Source organism: Parus major, chromosome 1, assembly GCF_001522545.3.
Source record: "Parus major isolate Abel chromosome 1, Parus_major1.1, whole genome shotgun sequence".
NCBI lineage: Eukaryota > Metazoa > Chordata > Aves > Passeriformes > Paridae > Parus > Parus major.
Window position 1 is genome coordinate 24,787,477 of NC_031768.1, and position 19,619 is coordinate 24,807,095.

Here is a 19,619-nt window from a genome sequence, read left to right on the forward strand (position 1 = left end):
CTGGTAGAATTAGGTGTATCAGATTATTAAAACCATACCACAGCTGAGGAAAAAATCTGCAGAATAACTGTCTTTATCGAAGTGACTAACTATGGTGTCAGTTCTGACACTATGCATTGTGTTTTGTTACTGAGACAAGTGACTTATTTCTCCCTCACAGTTAATGACTAAGGGAGTGTAGAAAGAGTTACTGAGCAAATATAGTGCACTGCATAAGTTATTTCTTTAAAAGTATAATGGCATGCCGTCACGTATTTCAATTTTCTGGATGCTTCCCAGATTCAAATTTCTTCTTCTCCTCCTATTTGCCTTTGTGTGAGTCCACTTTATTCAGCAAAATTATTTTTTATTTCAACAGCGAGCAAAAAGAATTTGGCTACAATATTTTCCACATACAAAATACTTACTACCTGAGTGAGGAAAGTTCTGCTAGACCAAAGTCTGACCATTTTTCTTTATAACAAAGTAACAGTCATTTAAGAAGTGTTTTTTTAAAAAAAAAATCCCCTCATTACCATGTCACACAGATATCCATTACTCTACTTAGGTATAAAATTGGCCAGTTGAAAATTTTTTATCACTTTCTCAGAACATAAACCAACCATTTATACATACACACACACACATATATATATATGGAGAGATACATACATACATACATACAACAAATTCTCCCAGAGACTACCAAGTAGGCTGACAGAAATTATGAACATTTCTAAGAGAAACTTATTTTATTTTCACTCCAATTAAGAATTAGGGAAATACTTATGTACAATGTTTTAGAGTTGGCAGATCTGCAGTTTCTATACTATGTATCCATAGTGTATGTTCCAAAATGAGGCAGAATTGACTTTTCTTTCATGCAGACACATGCTGTGTGTACTGTATTAGCAAGGACAATATATTCTAATCTGTAAACAAATCCTCACCATGCTGAATTTTATAAGAAAACTACTACTACTACTTAACATAGAATTTGCCTCTATGAGTGGAAAGCCAGATGTGCCTCGAGGATTTTACAAGAGGGAAGAAGCTGATATATATTTCATATATACATATGCATATTTATTTAGTGGATAGAGATAAACTTTGCTCTCCTAAAGTATGCATCAACAGTGAAAATCTATTTCTCCTAAGTGAGATTTTCCTTTTTTTTTGTCTTCTCAGATCCAATAATCACAATGGAAATCCTGTAAAAATTATTGCTGTTCCTAGACCCAATGTCATTTTAGAGAGTATAAATGGCATGTAGGTTTTCTGGCCAGTGTTAGATTTGACAAGACCCTCAATAAGCTAACTCTACCATGTATTCTTCCAGCATGTGACCTCCACATCTATGGGGCCCATATTTTCTCTTCAGGAAATGTTTTATCAGACAGCGCAAGTTTACGATCTCTACCTACCCTGGAATTCTTCCATAATCACATGGAATTGACATCCTTTATCTGATCTTCCTTTCAATGGTGAAAACCAGCATTCTTTCCAGAAAAAAACATCTCCATTTCTTAACTTAGTATATGAATGCTTAACATGAGAAATTATGTCAGGTTCTGAACTGCTGCTTAAACCTCAGGAGATTCAGTGAAAGGAATGTGCCACAACCTGATCAAGTAGCTGAAGGTACTACATAAACTGGGGAATACTGCAGATTGCTTGTGCAAATTTTCATATGATCTTTTGGCCATACTGCCTGCTTGTGTGTTTGGGAACACTCAGGTGCAGCTGCAGTGTCACAGGTGTATGTTAGCCTACACACAACTTCACACTGGAGGGCATGGGAAACATCTTTCAAGCTGATAGATGCATTGGCTGCCTTCCATTCAGGGTAAGAGAAAAAATTGTGTTCTTTCTTGGAGCTGTAACAGAGATATCACATTTGGGGCTCATTCTTTTTCAAAACTTTTATGTAGTAAACAGGCTGCCACACAAAGGTGTAGTTTCTTATTCCTACTTCACATTTCATTTGTTTTCTCTGCCTCGTTCCTCAGTGCCACTACTGAGAGGTCTTCCCACAAAGAATAGTACAAGCTTGTTCTTGTCATTCTAGTATTCTAATCATCCACAAGCTGTATCCTTCTTGACCCAGAGAATGTAATTAATTTTGATTATTCACAATTTATGAATGTCTCCAATGAATCATAACTTTTATACATTACCTCAGTTTTTCATGATCATTGCTACCCCAGTCCCCAAGATACAGGAGGATGCACTCTCTGATTTGCAGAGTTTACTTTCTAATTTGATCCAAGACAGAGGTAAGCATAAATGAGGGAAGAGGGAGAGAAAGAAAGAAAAAAAGAATAGTGGACTCTTATTCTGTACATAGGTTAGTAATGTCACAGCTTGATTATTCCGAATAATTTTCAAGTATCCCTCTTATAAATCAATAAATAATGATTGCTGTCATTAAAGAGCTGTTTAACCACTATTTTTTGGCTGATTCTTTTAAGTATCACTTTCAGAAGTGGCTTATGAAGAGTAAACGAATAGAGAAGAAAAACATAACTGTTTCTGTGTGTGTGGCATAACACAAATAAATAGTGTAGAGGAGAATCTAAGAACTTGTCTGTGAACTTCTTGTTACTACTTCAGTTTTCCTGGCAGAACAATGACTAACTTCATACTCTGAAGTGAAAGAAGACAGCAACAGGAGGACAAAGGCAAAATGGTTAAAGAAAAAAAGACATTATTCACTTATTGCTGCACTCAAACCCTGCACATATGCAGGAAATCAAGGTAAAATGCCTGAAGGATGAAGACTAGATGGCAAAAAGGATTTGCTTAGTGACATACCAGATTACCGCTAAGGGTTGAGCTGAGAGCTTAGAACAATGGTTGTCTGTAGATATATGTTTGTGGACAAGGTTATTATCAACCTTAACTGTAAAGAAGATTAATTTCAACTGAGTTCTTGTCATCCACAAGTCAACTGTCCAGTCCAAACCCCAGAGACAAGCAGCAGCACTTCCAGAGCTAAATCTGCATGCTCTTGCAAGTAGGTGTTATTAATCAAGAACAGAACTGAACCATGCATCAACAAAATCTTCTGTTTCTGCAGGATAAACTACTTAAATGTGCATGTGCAAGTGATTGCATTCAAGTGATTTCATTTCTCATTTTCTTTCCATGATAAGCAAAGAAGTGTAAGGAAGTGTGCTGTGTTTCAGATTTTAGGGTTTTGGGGTTGGTTTTTTTTAACACTGTGACACCATGTAGCATCCATCCACATGGTATTTGTTTTTAGACACAGCTGCAAAAAAATCTCTTCCCACTTCTTGTGGTTAAAAAGAGAAAATGTCAATTAAAAAAATCTAATAACTGCAGGTTGTCTTGATGTAAAATACCTTGTGAAGTAATTTGGTGGAAAACTGACTGCAGTTAGACAGATACTTTTTTATTAATATTCCATTACAAACTAAATTCAGAAGAGGCCTCAGGAGGCACCACAGTTGCTTCCACAAAAAAAACCAAAAAAACCCCACAAAGAAAACACAGCAAGTGTCACTGTCAGACATAAAATCATTCACACAGATGCAGCTCGAAGAGAGACGAAAAAAGAAGAACAAGGTTTATTTGTTCTTTCAGTATTCATAGATTTATGACAATAACCAGGGATTCGATAGTCAGGTCACCACCTTCCCAACCACACTGGCCGTGAGAGACATCCATCAAAAGGCATATCTTTAATGGAATGTATAAACACCTGTGTTTATTGTTACTTTCCTGGGAAAGTGGCTAGAAATTATGAAAACAATAACAAAAGGCCTGGTTCTCAGGATGACAACAAGCAAAAACCCAATATAATCAGAACAAAACTGCAAATGAGATATTTTCTCCTTTGAAGACCCAACCAATGCCTGCCTTTGGCATCAATTTTTCCTAAAGGTTACATCACTGTACATCACTGTGAGAAATCAGCAGAACATCTTCCTGCTCAGCTGGTTGTTCCCATTGACTTGTTGTGCCCTGTGATCCTCCAGGAGTTCAGTGCAACAACCACTGCCATCACCCTGGGTGCAGCTTCCTGATCCTAATCCCTGAAGGGTTATTTAGAAATGGTAAATGCTGGCAGAGGTTAGAGGAGGAGGAAGGAAAGGGAGAGGTAGTCTTCACAAGGTCCAATAGGTATCTGCTAGGCTGGTCATACCCAATGCGCATGACTTCAGGTAAAATCGAGTTGAAAAGTCAGAGCATGGGAAAGTTTCTGTTCTTGTTCTTGGCGAGGAAAGTTGTAGGGCATTTCAGGAAGGCAATGCACCAAACTGGAGCTTAATCTTTGTTCCTAACATGAACCAAAATCATTTCAAGCTTACAGGACTACAGCAGAGCTAACCAAGGAGACAGGCATAGCCTGACCTTTCCCAGACTGAGTGTGCAATCTTGGAGCAGCGTCTTTCCTCATGATTGCTTCTAATTTTTGTGTAGAAGAACAATGAAATACATACTTCAGCCTGATCACCTTCACACTACTTACTGAGGTTTTCTTTGCAGTGTCCATTCCTTGTAACTATTTATGTGCAACAATGTCAAAGTTCCAGCACTGATACTAGAGGGCACATGAATAAAAATGGGGTGATGAACTCCATTGGCAAATCAGATATGCAGAATATGCTCTGAGAGGTTATAGTCAGAAAAGCATAAGAGTCACTCACTGCAGCAGGTCTTCACACAATGAAAGCTCACTGTTTAGGAGCATAGAGTTCTTTCCCCATCAGGAATATTGTGTTATTATTATGAAATACATGAATGGGCTGTACATAAATGATTAACCAGTGTACATGAAGGTCATGTATTTTCTAGTTGATGGGAAAAAATTTAAAACTTAAAACTTAAAAAAAACCCTTAACTTTCTAGTTCCACTGTTCAAAACTAGAGCCATAAACCCAAGTTTTCTTTCCTTCTTATCAGTCCTTTCACCACATGTGTTTGGCTGTAGGATGGAATAAACTCCAGATTCAGAGTACTGTAGATGTAGATGAGATGCAATCTAGAATCTAGGTTCACCTAAAAATGACAAGTACATTGTTCATCCAAAGCATAGTCTAGCCTCTTTTGACTGTACATCCCATTGGCAACAAGAGCTTAAACACCTTCCTCCCATGTAGACTTTTGCACAGCAAACACCCACAGGTAGGTGCCTGACTATAAAGCTGAACATTACTCATTAATTTCAAAAATAGTCTCCAGCTTTTCTTTTAACAGAGATGCTGCAGGTAATTGATCTACTTGAGTGAGGTGCGGAATGTTTTCTCCAAGCTGTTTCTCTTATTGCTTCTTGATATCGTGACATTAACCGGAGAAAGCAGTTATGCCTATTTCAAGTTCATGAAAAATAAGCCTTCATGCTTTGGTTTTGGTCAGATTTTCTCATAGAAGTAGAATCAAGTTTGTAAACATGAACCAAAACTGATTCACATTTCAAAGGAAAGGCACATACCTCTCCGAGGCCTTTCTTCATTTCCAGTTGAATTTTGCTATCCAGCCACAAGGCAGGTCTGTGTACAGCAGGAAAGGTTTTGGTGGTTGAACTTCCTCACTAAGGATAGTGTTGAACATTACAGAAGCACTGAAAAAATTAAGAGAGAGCAGTAAAATTTGAATTAAGTTGGTGTATCCAGAGCCTTGCCATTCCAGTAGAATGTCTCCTAATTACATCCCTGCACCAAACTAAGGTGTTCACAACTTTCTAATGTCACAATTGTGCCTGATGTGTATGTTTATGTACTAGTTCATCATCTCTCTTCACTAAGCATATATCCCCAAGATAATTTGATGATAGGATGCATATGAAGTCTCTACAGAGCATTGTCCAAAGTCAAGTTGATCTGTGTGCTGAATTTCATTTTGGACTGTCCTCTTGGTAATTGTATTCAGAAATGTGTTTTTGCTGTTGTTCCTCAGTGTCTTTGGTTGCTGTTCTTCCCTTGCTTCTTTGCATAAGGACCTGCCATTACCCTGCTTGGAGAGCCATGAGTATTTTCTTTCTTCTGTTACAAGTGGAAGAAGTAAAGTCTGCATAATGTATTTTCAAGTATACTGTTTAAAAGTCAGTTCAGGGTAAATGATATACAACAACACTTAGAGGACAGTGACAATGAGATAGACATAAAATATTTTTTTTGCTGTCTCCCTCCCCACCATTTCAATAATCCATTAGTTAAACCTAAATTATGTCCTTGCTCAGAGCCACACCAGTTAACAAGAGTTTTCTTTCGTAGGTATTTTTCACAGGCCCTTTGAGAGGAGCCCACAAACCCCACACCAAAGCAAATGGCTTTTTCCCTGGAGAAAGGGGAATCCCTCATGCTGAGAGTGAAAAGCATCCTAGATTCCTTTGGAAACGATGGGAGACACTAATCAAGGTGGGAAAGGCAGAAGAGGTGTATGAGTGGCAGACCTTACTTTGGATACAGACAAAGCAATCAGGAAGACTTTTTTTTTTTTTTTTGTATTGGTGGCTCAATTTCTGTGACTAATTCAGCCTAAGGAGATGACTCCTAATCTAAGGCCTAGGCACAGTGAAAATGCTTAGCTGCCAGTACATCTCCTTCTACCCAGTGCAAGTGTCTGTCAACACCCACAGCAAGAAAACATGACAACCATACGGGAGGTGTTGACAAGAATGGACTCTCTCCTTACAGCTGAAGAGCTGGCTACAGGCAATAGCAATACCTGGCAGACGATGGTGTCACTTCATCTCAGCTCTCATGAAGATGTCTCAAATTTATAAGCCTAGTTTAAAAACAGTGGTAAGAAAGGAAATGGGTCTGCAGCTGATGTCAGTGAGCCCTGCCTGCACCCAACTGTCTCAAAGTTTAACACCCTGCCTACCCCTCAAAAAATAAAGTTTTTCTGAATTTTATTCCCTCATTCAAAAATCCATAGACTGAGAGCAGAAATAAATGCTGCAGTATTTGGCTGGATTGCCTGTTCATACAGGACATGGTATCTCTCCTAAAAATAGGAACACATCTGTCTTGCACAAAGGAACCATTTTAAAGACTCCAGAGACTAACAAGGTTTCTACCTGCCCTGGTAAGAAGCTCCAGCATTTATTTACCTTTGCTTCTGGGGATCCTTGCCTTTCCAGTTTAATTTTGTATTCCAGCTTTTGTTATGCATTTGTCTGAAAGACTGAATAGCTTCTCCCTACAGAATTTCTTTTCCATGTCTGATAATCTAAAGGGAGTGATCAAGTTCCTTAACACTTTTGCTTAAAAAACAAGAGTGGATAGACTTTCCCAAGGAAGACACTACATGGATTTTTTTCCCCATCTTTGAAATATTTCTGTGCTTCCATTTTGTAGATCTTTTGAATGTTTCCCCAGCCCTTTTGAAAGATGTATGCTAAAGCTGGACACTAGGGTTTAATAGACGTTTCATAAAGGAAAAAAAAAAAAAAATCAGTTCTTGGATTTTAGTTCATATTTCTAACTAGCAAGGCCTACATTGGTCTCAGCATCACAAATAAACTCAGGATTAGGCAGTGATGGACTAATGGACTATGGACTAATCTCCTCAGAATTCTCCAAGACATGTTTCCACACTTTAGATAGAACTTGTAATATTCATACAGAAACATTAATTCCTAGATTTCCAAATCCTAAATTTATTTCTAAATGTGTCCAATCCACATAAAGTGCCCAGCAGTGGATTACACTTTACTCCACTCTGTGATAATGTACTGAAAACATTGTTTCGCTTCACCTAAAACGGCAACAACCAAATTCGGGTTCCAGTGGTGCTGCAACAGTTAAGCAAGGACACGGGTATGGGAGAGGAAATACAGAGTAGAGGAACCAGCCCTGCAAGACTTTAATTTTTTTTTTTTTTTTTTTTTTTTGACCAGGAAGTATATGTGAGTCTGAGTGAAACAGAAAGCCACAACCAGAAAAGTTTGGAAGCTAATTACCTATGTAAATGATTAAAATAATTTGATGCAGTGGGACCAAGGACCATTCCCTAGAAGCTCTAGCAGTAACACTCATTGATGCCTTCCCATTAGCAACCACATTTTAAGACCTGTCACTGAACCAATTTTTAATCCACCCAGCTTGCACCTGTAACCTAAGATTTTTAATCATGCAGTATTCTGTCAAATGCCTTGGAGAAATCCATGTAAACTATGTCAGCACAGTTGCCTTTATCAAGCAGACCTGTAATCTTGTCAAAAAAAGCTATCAGGTTTTTTGACAAGACCTACTTTTCATGATACCATACTGACTGGCATTAATTAGATTTTTAATCTCTGGGTCTGTGTTCATAGAATCACAAATTAACTTTTCATGAAACAAGTGAATTTACCCTGCTATCCCAGGAAATGGATCAGTTTCCACTAAATAACCAGATTTCATTGCAAGGCTCATTCTTCTGGGGCTCCACAAATTTTAAGACATTTTAAGTATCTGCAGTTAGACAATTCTGGACTTGTAAGTGGGTTTCTAATTATAAAAATGTCACCAACACAAAGACAATTAAAAAAAATAAAAATAAAAATGTGGGTTCACTATTTTTAAATAAACATTATTTATGCATCAGCATTATTCAGCTGCATCATTGGAATTACTTCCGTTATAAAGGAAAATTAAATGCCCAAAACAATAACTCAAGGGGTCATAATTTTTCCTAAATCCCTCTGGATGTGTGTGAGTTCCTCCTTTAATGTCAGGTATAATTCCTTACAACACATTTCCCATGACAGACCAAGAAATAAAAGAAGTGGCTACTTAAAGGTGACAACAATAAGAGAAATTTTTCTGTGGTTTTCAGTGCAGCTCAGCACTCATGAGGTCCCTTCTGTAATACTAATTGATCTTTCATTAACACAGCTCAGATAATATTTGGACCCACAGCAGAAAGTGAAGATAAGCATAGCAGCAATGGAGAGGCAAAACATGTGAAAAAATATTTTTTAAAAAATGGGTTGAAATTTGTTAAACTTTGGTAGAAAGGATGACAGGGGAAGAAGCTAACAGCCTTCAAGTACATGAAACATACCTGAACAGCAAAAATATGAGTATCTCTTGTCCTTAGCCCCGAAATGAAGTAGATACAAAGGCTGAATATGCAGAAGACCTTCTACAAAGAGTAGCAAAGCCTTGCAGCTGGTGCTCTTGAGATAGTGGTGTCTTTCACTGGATGTTTTTCTGCCTCAGGCCATGAAGTAAATGGATAGTGCCTCCAGGTGTCTTCCAGTCCTGACAGTCTGTGTCATAGCTATCAGGAACAAGGATTTTCTGCCCAGATTCTATCATGAGACTGAAAGTACAAAAAACTCTCTTTGTTTCAGCAGCTCTCCTTCTACTTATGAGGTTCTTTCACAGGTGCAGGTTTGTGGTGGGGTTTTTTTCTACAAATCCTTAAAAACAGACAGTCTGACAGTCTCATCATCATAACATGGAGTCATTTCCATTGTTATGAGCAATGAGTTAAGAAGTCAGGTAGATACCTCTGTCACTGTAATTTGCCTCTATTTGTCAGGCTGTATTAAATGTTCACTTAGGAGTTATTTTATCATTTTTAAATTATCTTGGCATTTATTTTATTTACTAATAGCAAGATTTTGTGTGGGCTGTATGTAGCGGCAGGCAGCAGCATAACAGTGATTCTGCACAGCTGCTAATGCCTCTTCTTCACAGAGAGTGAGTGGGAAGAGCAAGGAAATGAGTGGAGATGTGGCTTCTTCCCTTTGGTGTGCCAGCTAGCACAGTTGAATCATCACAGCAGGGAAAATGTAAAACTGTGTATCAGCAACAGATGACTTTCTCTGGGAGCACAAGAACAGTGCAGTATACTTGCAGGTACTTCTCCATAAAAAAAACAGGTTAGATGGTACAGAACATACCACACATTGATGCTCAATTTAGCCTTTAGTGAGTTGATTCAGGCAGACACATCAGTGTGGTGCCCCACCTTGGCTAGTTTACCCCAAATGGCTGGTATTTCTCAAGACCTCTGCTGTGCTACATTGAAATCTTAGAGAGATTCAGGCAAGGTTTAGATTTCTAAGCTGCAAATCTCTCCAGATGACCACTGAGCTGCTAACTGCAAGTGCTCCTTAAAATTTGGCATGGAAATTGTCTTAGATTTGTCTTCCTCTGTGTGTGTGCGTGTGTGTGTGTGTGTGTGTGCGTGCATGTTTCTAGCAGGGCATCACTATGGACACCAAATGCTTAAGCCCCTGTATTCCACCACCTAGGCATTCCTTTTCTTCTTGAAGCTGACTCCTAAGAGGTCCATGTCAGCCAGTAAGAGCTCTTCGAAATCACCTTTTGGAGCAAGCACTACATAAGGTACAGAGGTAATTATGTTCTATTAAACGACCTGGTAACATTGGATGCCTTGTGCTAAGAAATATGACTTCCTGTTAAAGACTGTGCCCTGAAAAAAAAAAGGGATCTGTACACACCAGAGGATGGATTTTTGCCCAGGGGCTGGTCAGTCTCATATCATTGTACTGAAAGAATCCTAGAAACTCCAGAGTTTACTGTTGGGAATTGTGTTCACATCATAGATGGATATGGTCTTTTTAAAAGCCAGGTACAGTCCCTATTTATACAAGCTGCTTAGCAGACAGAGTCCATGCTCTTTTCAATGCACTCATAAAAGATTCTTTTAGATCAATCCTATGAATTATCTTCCACCAATGGTTTCTACGCATCTTTAAGGATTTTTTTTAATTCTTGCTTTAAACTCCTGTCACCTTGGCTGTTGCAAAAAGGCTAGGATAATGTTTAAATAGTTATCCTGTTAGCTACATCTGCTTTCTTTTCATACTTCCCCTTCCAAGGTACAGGGGCAGTCACTGGGCATTAAATCATATAGCTCAAAGGAATAGCTCACAAACTGCTAACTAAGATTGTGCTGTAGCGAACAAGGGATAAGAACGACTACCCCATTTCTTCAATATTTCCTGGGGTTTAATTCTTACCTATGCAACTTTAACAATAATTTACAGAACTCTAGCAAATAGCCACGTGTGTCCTGCTTTGGATCCTGTCAGCACATACCAAATCAGAGTAACTCACCCTGTTGAACTTTGTATATCTGCATACCTTGCTAAGCTGAAACAATATTGGCTTCCTTAAAATAGCTTCAGATTTTTGACCTGTAAATTTTATGGGATTCTTTCAGTTTTATCTGGAAATCAAATATCTCACCATTAGTTTAATAGTTAATGAAGAAATTAAGGTGTAGTATTCTGGAAACTGACAAATCAAAAAGGCATGGCACCTTTTTCACCATGTTTCAGTGTCAGAAAAATGGAGCATTTTTCCTTTCTGAACTTGACAGTTCTTTCAAAGTGTCTTCAAATTTATAAAGTTGTAATCAAAGCATTTTTATTTATATGTGAAATTCAATTAATCTTAAAAGAAAATACCTGTTTGGATGCATGTAAACATACTAGTTAAGCTGTTTATCTTCATTTTTTCCACTTCAGTGATTGAGACTGTGTAGAATAGAGCATAAAAACTGCACCAAAGAACATTTTCTCTTTTTATTGCTTGTCAAATTATTGCTGTGACACCCATAGTTAGTAGTGAAACATTGTGAACCACTGTTAGCAACAAAAAAACAGAGTGTGAGTTGCTCATTGAGTTTAGGTAATGTACCATAAAGCATTGCATGAAAACACTAATTTTGTCAATATATATTAATAGACAGAAGCAGTGTTTACCAATGAGAAGCTGAAGATGGTTTTAAATATAGTTTATTTATCTGAAGGGTTTTTTCAAGTTCTATGTAATCACTTTATGTTGAAGGAGCAGAATCTGCAATTTGACCTGTGTCAGTCAGTCTCAGGGAGATGTTACACCTGACAAATGCTGACACTTTTACACTGAGAGACGCATGCATCATATCTTTGACACTGAGCTATCAGTTAAGGCATCAGTGGTGTTACACCAACCAAGTTTTGTCATTTTTATCTTCACCATGTTGATTTGTCTCCCTTTGTATTCCACATACATGCAACATACAGGAAATTTGTAGGTCACCACTGCAGTCCTGCTGGTACTTCTCTTAGGAGTCTAAAGACAGCACCTGACATTAGCTCTTTCCTCACAGACCTGCCCTGACTTTGGGTATCTTACTGAAGATGATCCTGAGACTATTGTTACACTGTGGCTTTAGGAGCTGTACAGATAAGAGCTAGTTTTATTTAATTTATCTGAACTGTATAAAGAGAATCATAAAACCCAGTATTGTCAACCTTTAATAATACTACCATTGAAACCTTTCATTATCTTAATATCAGTGTATTCAAGGAGAGGTTCTTTGTCTCTGTCCTTTTTCTTAAGATGCCTGTTTCTCAGTGTTAAGTAGCAATTGTTGGTTAAGACCAGCAGAGGGGAAAGCATTATTTCTTGGATAGTGAAACAGTTGATCTAAAAACATCATAATAAACTTTATAATGGGGCAAACATTGCAGGTCATAAATTTCTTCATTATCTTTTCTCAGTCTTTCCCTGTAAGGTTCATTTTCTGTGTAGCTTCTTATACTGCTTCTGCACTTCTAGATGATGAGCTCTGATGAGAACAACTTTTGTTGCACATTTCATATGGATGCTAACTCTGAAGCAGGCAGCACAGTGCCTGTGGAATAGCAGGCCACATAGCTTTCTCAGTCTCACCTGAGAAAGTGGCCTGGGAAATCATAAGGAGGAATTAAAACAATCTTCAGAGATAGAAAACAGCCTTGCAGGTGCTGTTTGTCTGTTCCTTGTTTTCTTGCAAGAGAAGGTCAAGGGGTGGTGTACCCCACTGACCAATGATGGTGATGTGTTAGTTTGCTAACCAATAAGAGTTTTACTTTTCTGTACTTTCATGTACAGGTCTATAAAAAATATTTGAAGCAATAAACTGAGAGAAATTCTCCTGTCGACTCCCAAGAGAGTCTGTGTTGCTCTTCTTGCAGTTCCCAAAAGAGCAACAATTTCGTTCTCTGACACCCTTCAGGGACAGAAAATTGTGAATGTGGTAGATTCAGCTTTGCCAACAGACTAGGAACTAGATTAGGATTTGGCTCTGCAACCAGACCCTATACATTACAGAAAGACATGCAGTGGAGATTCAACCTGGAAGACTTGCCCAGGCCACTTACTCAACAGGACATCAAGCGCTGCCTCATCACAAAAACCCAAGGCCCTTCCAGCTAGAATCTTAATGCCAGTACCTAAACATCAAGGCAGTTTCTCTTCAGGAAAGGGGCAAGACACCCCAGAGAGCAGAATCTCACCCCAGAAAGTGTAAATCTTTTACCACTCTCTTGAAATCCAATGGCAAAACAGTCACAATGACAAAGCATGTCACGAAAGCTAACTAATGGGGGTACAGGAATAGAAACTGTAGAGTAAGTGATTAGCAGCCACAAATACCATGCCTTCCCACTAGATAAGAAAAGAAATTATCTTAGGATAGTCAATATCCTGTGCTACATATTGTCAGTTATCCAGACATCCTAGGAAGTGGACCACACCTCAGGAAAAAACAAAAAGTATTCATTAACCTTATCAGTCCTGTTAGGAGAAAATGTTCCTACTGGACTATAAAATGGTACCAATAATGTCATCTTGTGAGCAAAACATGACCATGGAGAGCTCTTCATGAAGCATCATGATGACCTATTATATTATGACATATAATCTATGTCATGCGGTGAGCATCCTCCAGTTCTTCTTACAGACCTCACACAGGAGAAAATCTTGGGAGGATTCTGTTCCCTTGTTGCTTGGATCATGATTTCTACACAGAGGAAACTCTGACCACAAGCCAGATGTGACTAGAACAAAAATGTCCCACAAAGGTGTTAGTCTGGATAAACAGGAGGCTAGAACCTCTAAACATGTCATGGCATAAATTCATGGCATCATAAATAGTCCAGGCACAGTCCAGAACCAAATTCCACCTCCAACACCACCATCCACTCAGAGTTTGTGCTTAGGTGAGGCTTATCTCCGAAACTTCAAAGAAGGACAATTCTTCTGCTTCCCTACCACCACTACTGAAAAGCAGTCTATCCTGGGAGAACTCCTCTGTGGCTGTTGTTCATGGAAAGCCAGAGTGTAAAGAAGTGTAAAGACGGATATTCTTTTATCAGCTAATGAATGACAGCTAAATCTCTTTTCAGCTTTCTCCAAAAAAAAAAACATCTCAGGTATCTCAACACCTGAAGCTTCTCTATTTTTTATGTATTTTATATTCACTGATATGTCATGGTTCTCATCAGAAAAAGTGACAACCTGATATAACAGCATTATTCCTTTAATCTAAATCAGATTAAATAGACAATGTTTTTAATGAGTTTTGCATATAGACAAATGATTTGGTTTCTTTGGCTTTGTAAATTGCATTTATTCATCCATTCTCAGAAGTTTTCACTAACTCTGTCTTCATTATTTGAATTTCATATTAAAGGTATGGGAATGAGCCAGACCTTTTATCTTACCATAATAAACATCTTGTAATGTAAAAATGAACACAGATCAACCAAAGCATATGGCTGGTATTCCCTTCATGTGCTCTAACACCTGGCAAAATTATTCATTAATTCAACAGCCACATTTAAAAGCAACAGTTCAAAGGCCTGTGAATGGTAAAATAATGTGTTCAGAGCTGAAGAGCTCTTCAGCAGTGTCAGAGTTTAGAGAAAGAATCATTTCCTGTGAGATGGAGGGCTAGGGAGAGCAAAACAGCAGTTAGGAGGATCTCCACTCTGTAAACTTGCTTCTTCGGTGTCTGGCAAGGGCAGCAGATATTAGATGACAAGCATTTAAGAAGAGAATTTTCCACTCTAAAGTTTCTTTCTAAGAAAACATCCTTCGGTTATATGTGATTTGTTTTTTCTCCTGTCAGGAGTTAGTCACCAGGCAAAAAGTGACTCATGAAGTAAACAGAAAACACACAAAGGAAAAGGATTAGGACTTTGATGTAGTACTTTTAGATGTGTTAGAAGATGATTGGTATGTTGTTTAGCTTCTATCTGCTGAAAAGTGTAATATGTGCTAGTCACACAGAGCTATTTACAGAGCTCTTGTGTTTGTTTGTAGCAGACTAAATGCACCCCATGCAAGAAACTGTCCCAAACTGCATTTGCTGCACCTCAAATCTCTTCATCCTTGAGAACCATTTCTGCCAAAGACTGATTCCTACTTCTTCTTGGAAGCTCTTTATATAAATTTTAAGAGTATGTTCAGTTCTTCATGGAAGCCAGTAATTCCTAAGCTTTGATCTTTTGGATGCTTTTACATAGGGAATTTGTATGAACTCAGGACTGCAGCTGGACTTGTGCCATCCTTAACACAATCCCAAACAACCATAAGTACCTGCAGCTTGGAAGAACCACACTTAAACATGACTGCCCACACTTACTGAGATCACTATGTGTCCAAGACTGCCTTCTAGGGACAAAAATGTCAAATCCATGACAGAGCAGCCAGCACATATATGTCACTGTCGGACACGAAATGATTCACGTGGATGCAGCTCCAAGTGTGGTGAAAAAAGAAGAGAAGTTTATTTGTTCTTTCAGTATTTATAGAGTTTTGACAACGACCAGGGGTTGGATAGTCAGGTCACCACCTTCCCAACCACACTGGCTGTGAGAAATGTCCATCAAAGGCATATCTTTAATGGAATGTATAAACACCTGTGTTTATTGTTACTTTCCTGGGAAAGTGGCTAGAAATTGTGAAAACAATATCGAAAGGCCTGATTCTCAGGGCTACACATATACATTTATGCAGCTGCACAGAAAAAGGTGTTATTGGATTTGTAATCTACTGACCCACAGATGTTCCAAATCTTAAAATGTAAGTGCACATTGTAGAGCAAGTGATGGATGAAGTAGGCCATGTATCCATATCCCCCAAAAAGTTTAAAGAGTCCCTCGAAATCTCTTCACTTCCAAGATTTTTGTTTTTGATATGAACAAATGTGTTCATTTCAGGGTGCCTGCTTCTGTCCAGGAGTGCTACTGACTTGAGCTTCAGGAGCTGATGTATCTTTTAGAACAATTTATTTCTCTCCTGTCAAATTAGACCATCATAAAACACCTCATGCAAGGCTTACAGAAGTCCACTGAAGTCTTTCAATGTGAATAAAATCTTCCATGGGCTGCAGTGGACACAGAATCAAACCTTAGCTGAGGTGGTCTTTACAGGGTTCAGAAATTATTTTTTCTTTGTCTCACAATTTTCTTTTCTTTGGTGATGGTATAGTTCTCATACAATAAATTAATGAAATATGGACTTTCATTTACATCTTAAGACACGGTCTCCAGAGGATGGGAGCAATTATTGCATAGCACCTTTCACCTTCCTCAGTCTATTTTAAATGCTCAGTAATTTTAAATGCCTCCATCCATTAAGTGATTTTAAATTGATCTTCTCTCTTAAATCCCCAATCTTTCCTCTCAAGGTTATTCAATTATATGTGTTGTATTGGGTAGCATTCCATTAAAAGTTTTCATGTTTTTGATCCAGTAATAAGTGCAAGCCTTGGGTGAAGGAGCAGCAGCTGATGGTCTTCTGCTTTTATTTTGAGACCTATTTTTTCTGCATTAAATTGTACAGACAGAAAATTCAGGGCCTTTAAAAAATCTGGTGTTTTTTACTTATTCTTTGAACTGTTTGTTTTATCCATCCTCTAAGATGCAAAAGGTTGTATTTGTTTTATATAGAGATTTTCTTCATAATTAAAAAATGAGGAATTAATTCAAGTCTCAGCTTCCAAAAAGGTAGTTTTTAAATGAAAATTGTGCATTTCTCAGTGGCATAAAACAAGAGAACTGCATCAAACATGCTGAACTCCTGTAAATCTTCACTGATCTCAGGAGGAACAATAACTGCTTAAGAATTAAACTTTGAAGTCACACTTCTACACAAACTACTTTGAAAACATAAACCTTTATTTCAGTTTCCCACTGTACAGCAAGGAAAGACTTCTTGATATAGAAACATGTATTCTTTCCTAAAGATCTACCCTGTTTTTTTAACTAAGTCAGAGCAAGATCAGCTCAATATGCTCAGATAATGCTAAGATTAACATAATATGCAGGAATCAAAATAGATACCTTATGAACCACGTTTGCAGACAGGTTAAAGGAAAATCATATTCAGATATACAAGAACATTTCTGTCATTACTATTTTCCTATGAATTTCACAAGTGGTGGACAGTAAATAGAAGCAGATAACATGGTCCTCTCATTGCCTTGAAATGGAACTTCAGATGATGTGACATTTGGCACTGTGACCTGCTTCAGATGTCTGTCACACTGTAATGTGTTGAGCCTCTTTACAGTAAACATAACAAGAAATCCAGTGGGAGCAGAGGTGGCAGATTGCAAGAGCTCACCTTACAATAGGTGCTGATCCAGGGACACAACCACTGTGTCAGGCTGAGAAGCACAGCCCCATTAACACTGACATAATGCAGACAAAAGCTTCTGTAGTAGATTACAGGTGGATAGAGTGTCCATTCTTGTACCGCTCTCAATTTGGATCACAGGTATTTTGCATGGCTGCATTGAGTTACAGGTGGTTAAACAGAGGGAACAGCTCTTCTCTCACCCATGATTATTGCCTAATAGAGTATAACTGAACACATCCATCCTTAACTCCAGTGGATTTTTTACTGGGTCATGCCACTGACTTCCAGTTAATTTATTCTGATTCAGTGAAAGCTGCATGTGGGCCATGGTGTATCCAGGTTACATGTATTCAGCCATTCAATCCTCATTAGCTTTGGGGTTTATGACTACAAATATCAAAAGTGACTACAGCCTTGGTCAGTGGTGAGCTAGATGTTTCACTGGATAGTGGAATCATGGAATCAGAGAATGGCCTAGGTTGGAAGGCACCTTAAATATCATCTACTTTCAAATTCCCTGCTGTAGGCAGGGACACCAGGGTGCTCAAAGCCCCGTCCAGACCGGCCTTGAACAGACTCCCAGGGATGGGGCATCTCTGGACATCGTTTCAGTACCTCACCACCCTGCCAGTGGATGCTTTAATTGTTGCAGGAAACAGACTCCTAGTTCTGCTAGTTTACATTAGGTGACATTCTATTCCATAGGATGTCTGAGTATAAAGCTCTGGCAAGCTTCATTGACCTCAGCTGACATGTAAGTAGTGCAAATTACCTAAAGCATATCAAAGATCCATTGAATCAGTGAAAATATCTCTCACACAAATCAAGCTTAGGTTTTCCAGTAGCCACTCATCATCCACAGCAGCCTCTACCTAACATAATCACAGGGTCACTATCTGTGTGCCTGCTTCTCAAGTCATAATGGTAGCATATTCGTATAGTATTTCTACTTTTTTTTTTCCTTTTGGCCCTTTCTTGCAGCTGCTGGTTAGTAGCATTTTCCTCTCATTTTGTTCCATGCAACCTCTTTGCACTGAATCCCAGATGCATGTGAAATGGCCACAAAAGAACTATCTGGGTTAAATGAGTACTAAACAGGTTTAAAATTAGTGCTTATTGTTTGGAAGCAGATGCAAGCTTCAAACAAATGCAAAACATCGATGCAAATGCAAAAAGGAGAGCAATTTGAAAATCATATTCTAAGTACTTGATTCTATAGGTTGTTTTTTCTAGTAGTAATACCCAGAACAGTTCTGTTAATGTAATGGAAGCTCATTGAATAACTACTCTACCAGCATTTGTGTCTGCAGAGTTCATGAATCAGCAAAATAACTCAGGTTCTCTGCTATTCTCATTTTAATGAACTGTTAACTCTACAAAGCTACTCTTTTAGAAGCTAGCAAACACTGCTACATGTCTTTATGTGTTACATTCTACAGAAATTATTATTAGCTTACAGTTATTTTCACTGTTTGTTTTTCTTTACCTTTTGCACTATTTTTTTTTTTGAGGGCTACTTGTATTTGGAATCAGTCCTGAAGACCTTCAGTGCTGACATCTAATGAGTTTTATCTTTCCATACTATATGCAAATTAATGGAAGCATATATGTCTGTGACATATTTCATCAACTGCATCACTGATAAAATTCCTATCTTCTTCTGAATTTTCATTCTTTATCCTGCTGTGCAACTTGAAGCAAAACCAAGCAGTGTATTTGTGATAGCATTTGAGCTAATGTCATGAAGGGGGTTTGCTGTAGGCATATGCAAAACAACAGGTTCCTAGCATGGCACATGAATATCAGTGACAAAATCATGGCTTCAAGTGACCAGGACTGGCAGGGAGGCTGCTTACAGCCAGGCACAGAATGAGGCTCTCTCCCTAGGCAGTGGGGAAATGGTTGCTTGCCTCAGGAGCAGAAATACCCATTTCCCCAGATATGCTGCCCTGAAGTTAATTTATTAATTTCATATTTGTCATACATCATTCTCATACTTTTTATTGCATTTAATTTGGTCTTGGCCTTCATTGAACTGACTCTAAGAATTGATGTGTGATGAACTCTGGAAATATCATTGTGCACAAGAGGCAGGGACCATCCGGAGTATCACTCCTAGAAATTCAAGTTCCCTTTGCAAAGAACAGATGAAATGTATAAACTTCTCCAAGGAATCTTCACTGCCAGTATGGTCCAGCTGTGACTTGGTGGATTTTCCTCTGGACCCTCTGTGTCAGATGCTTTCTTTAT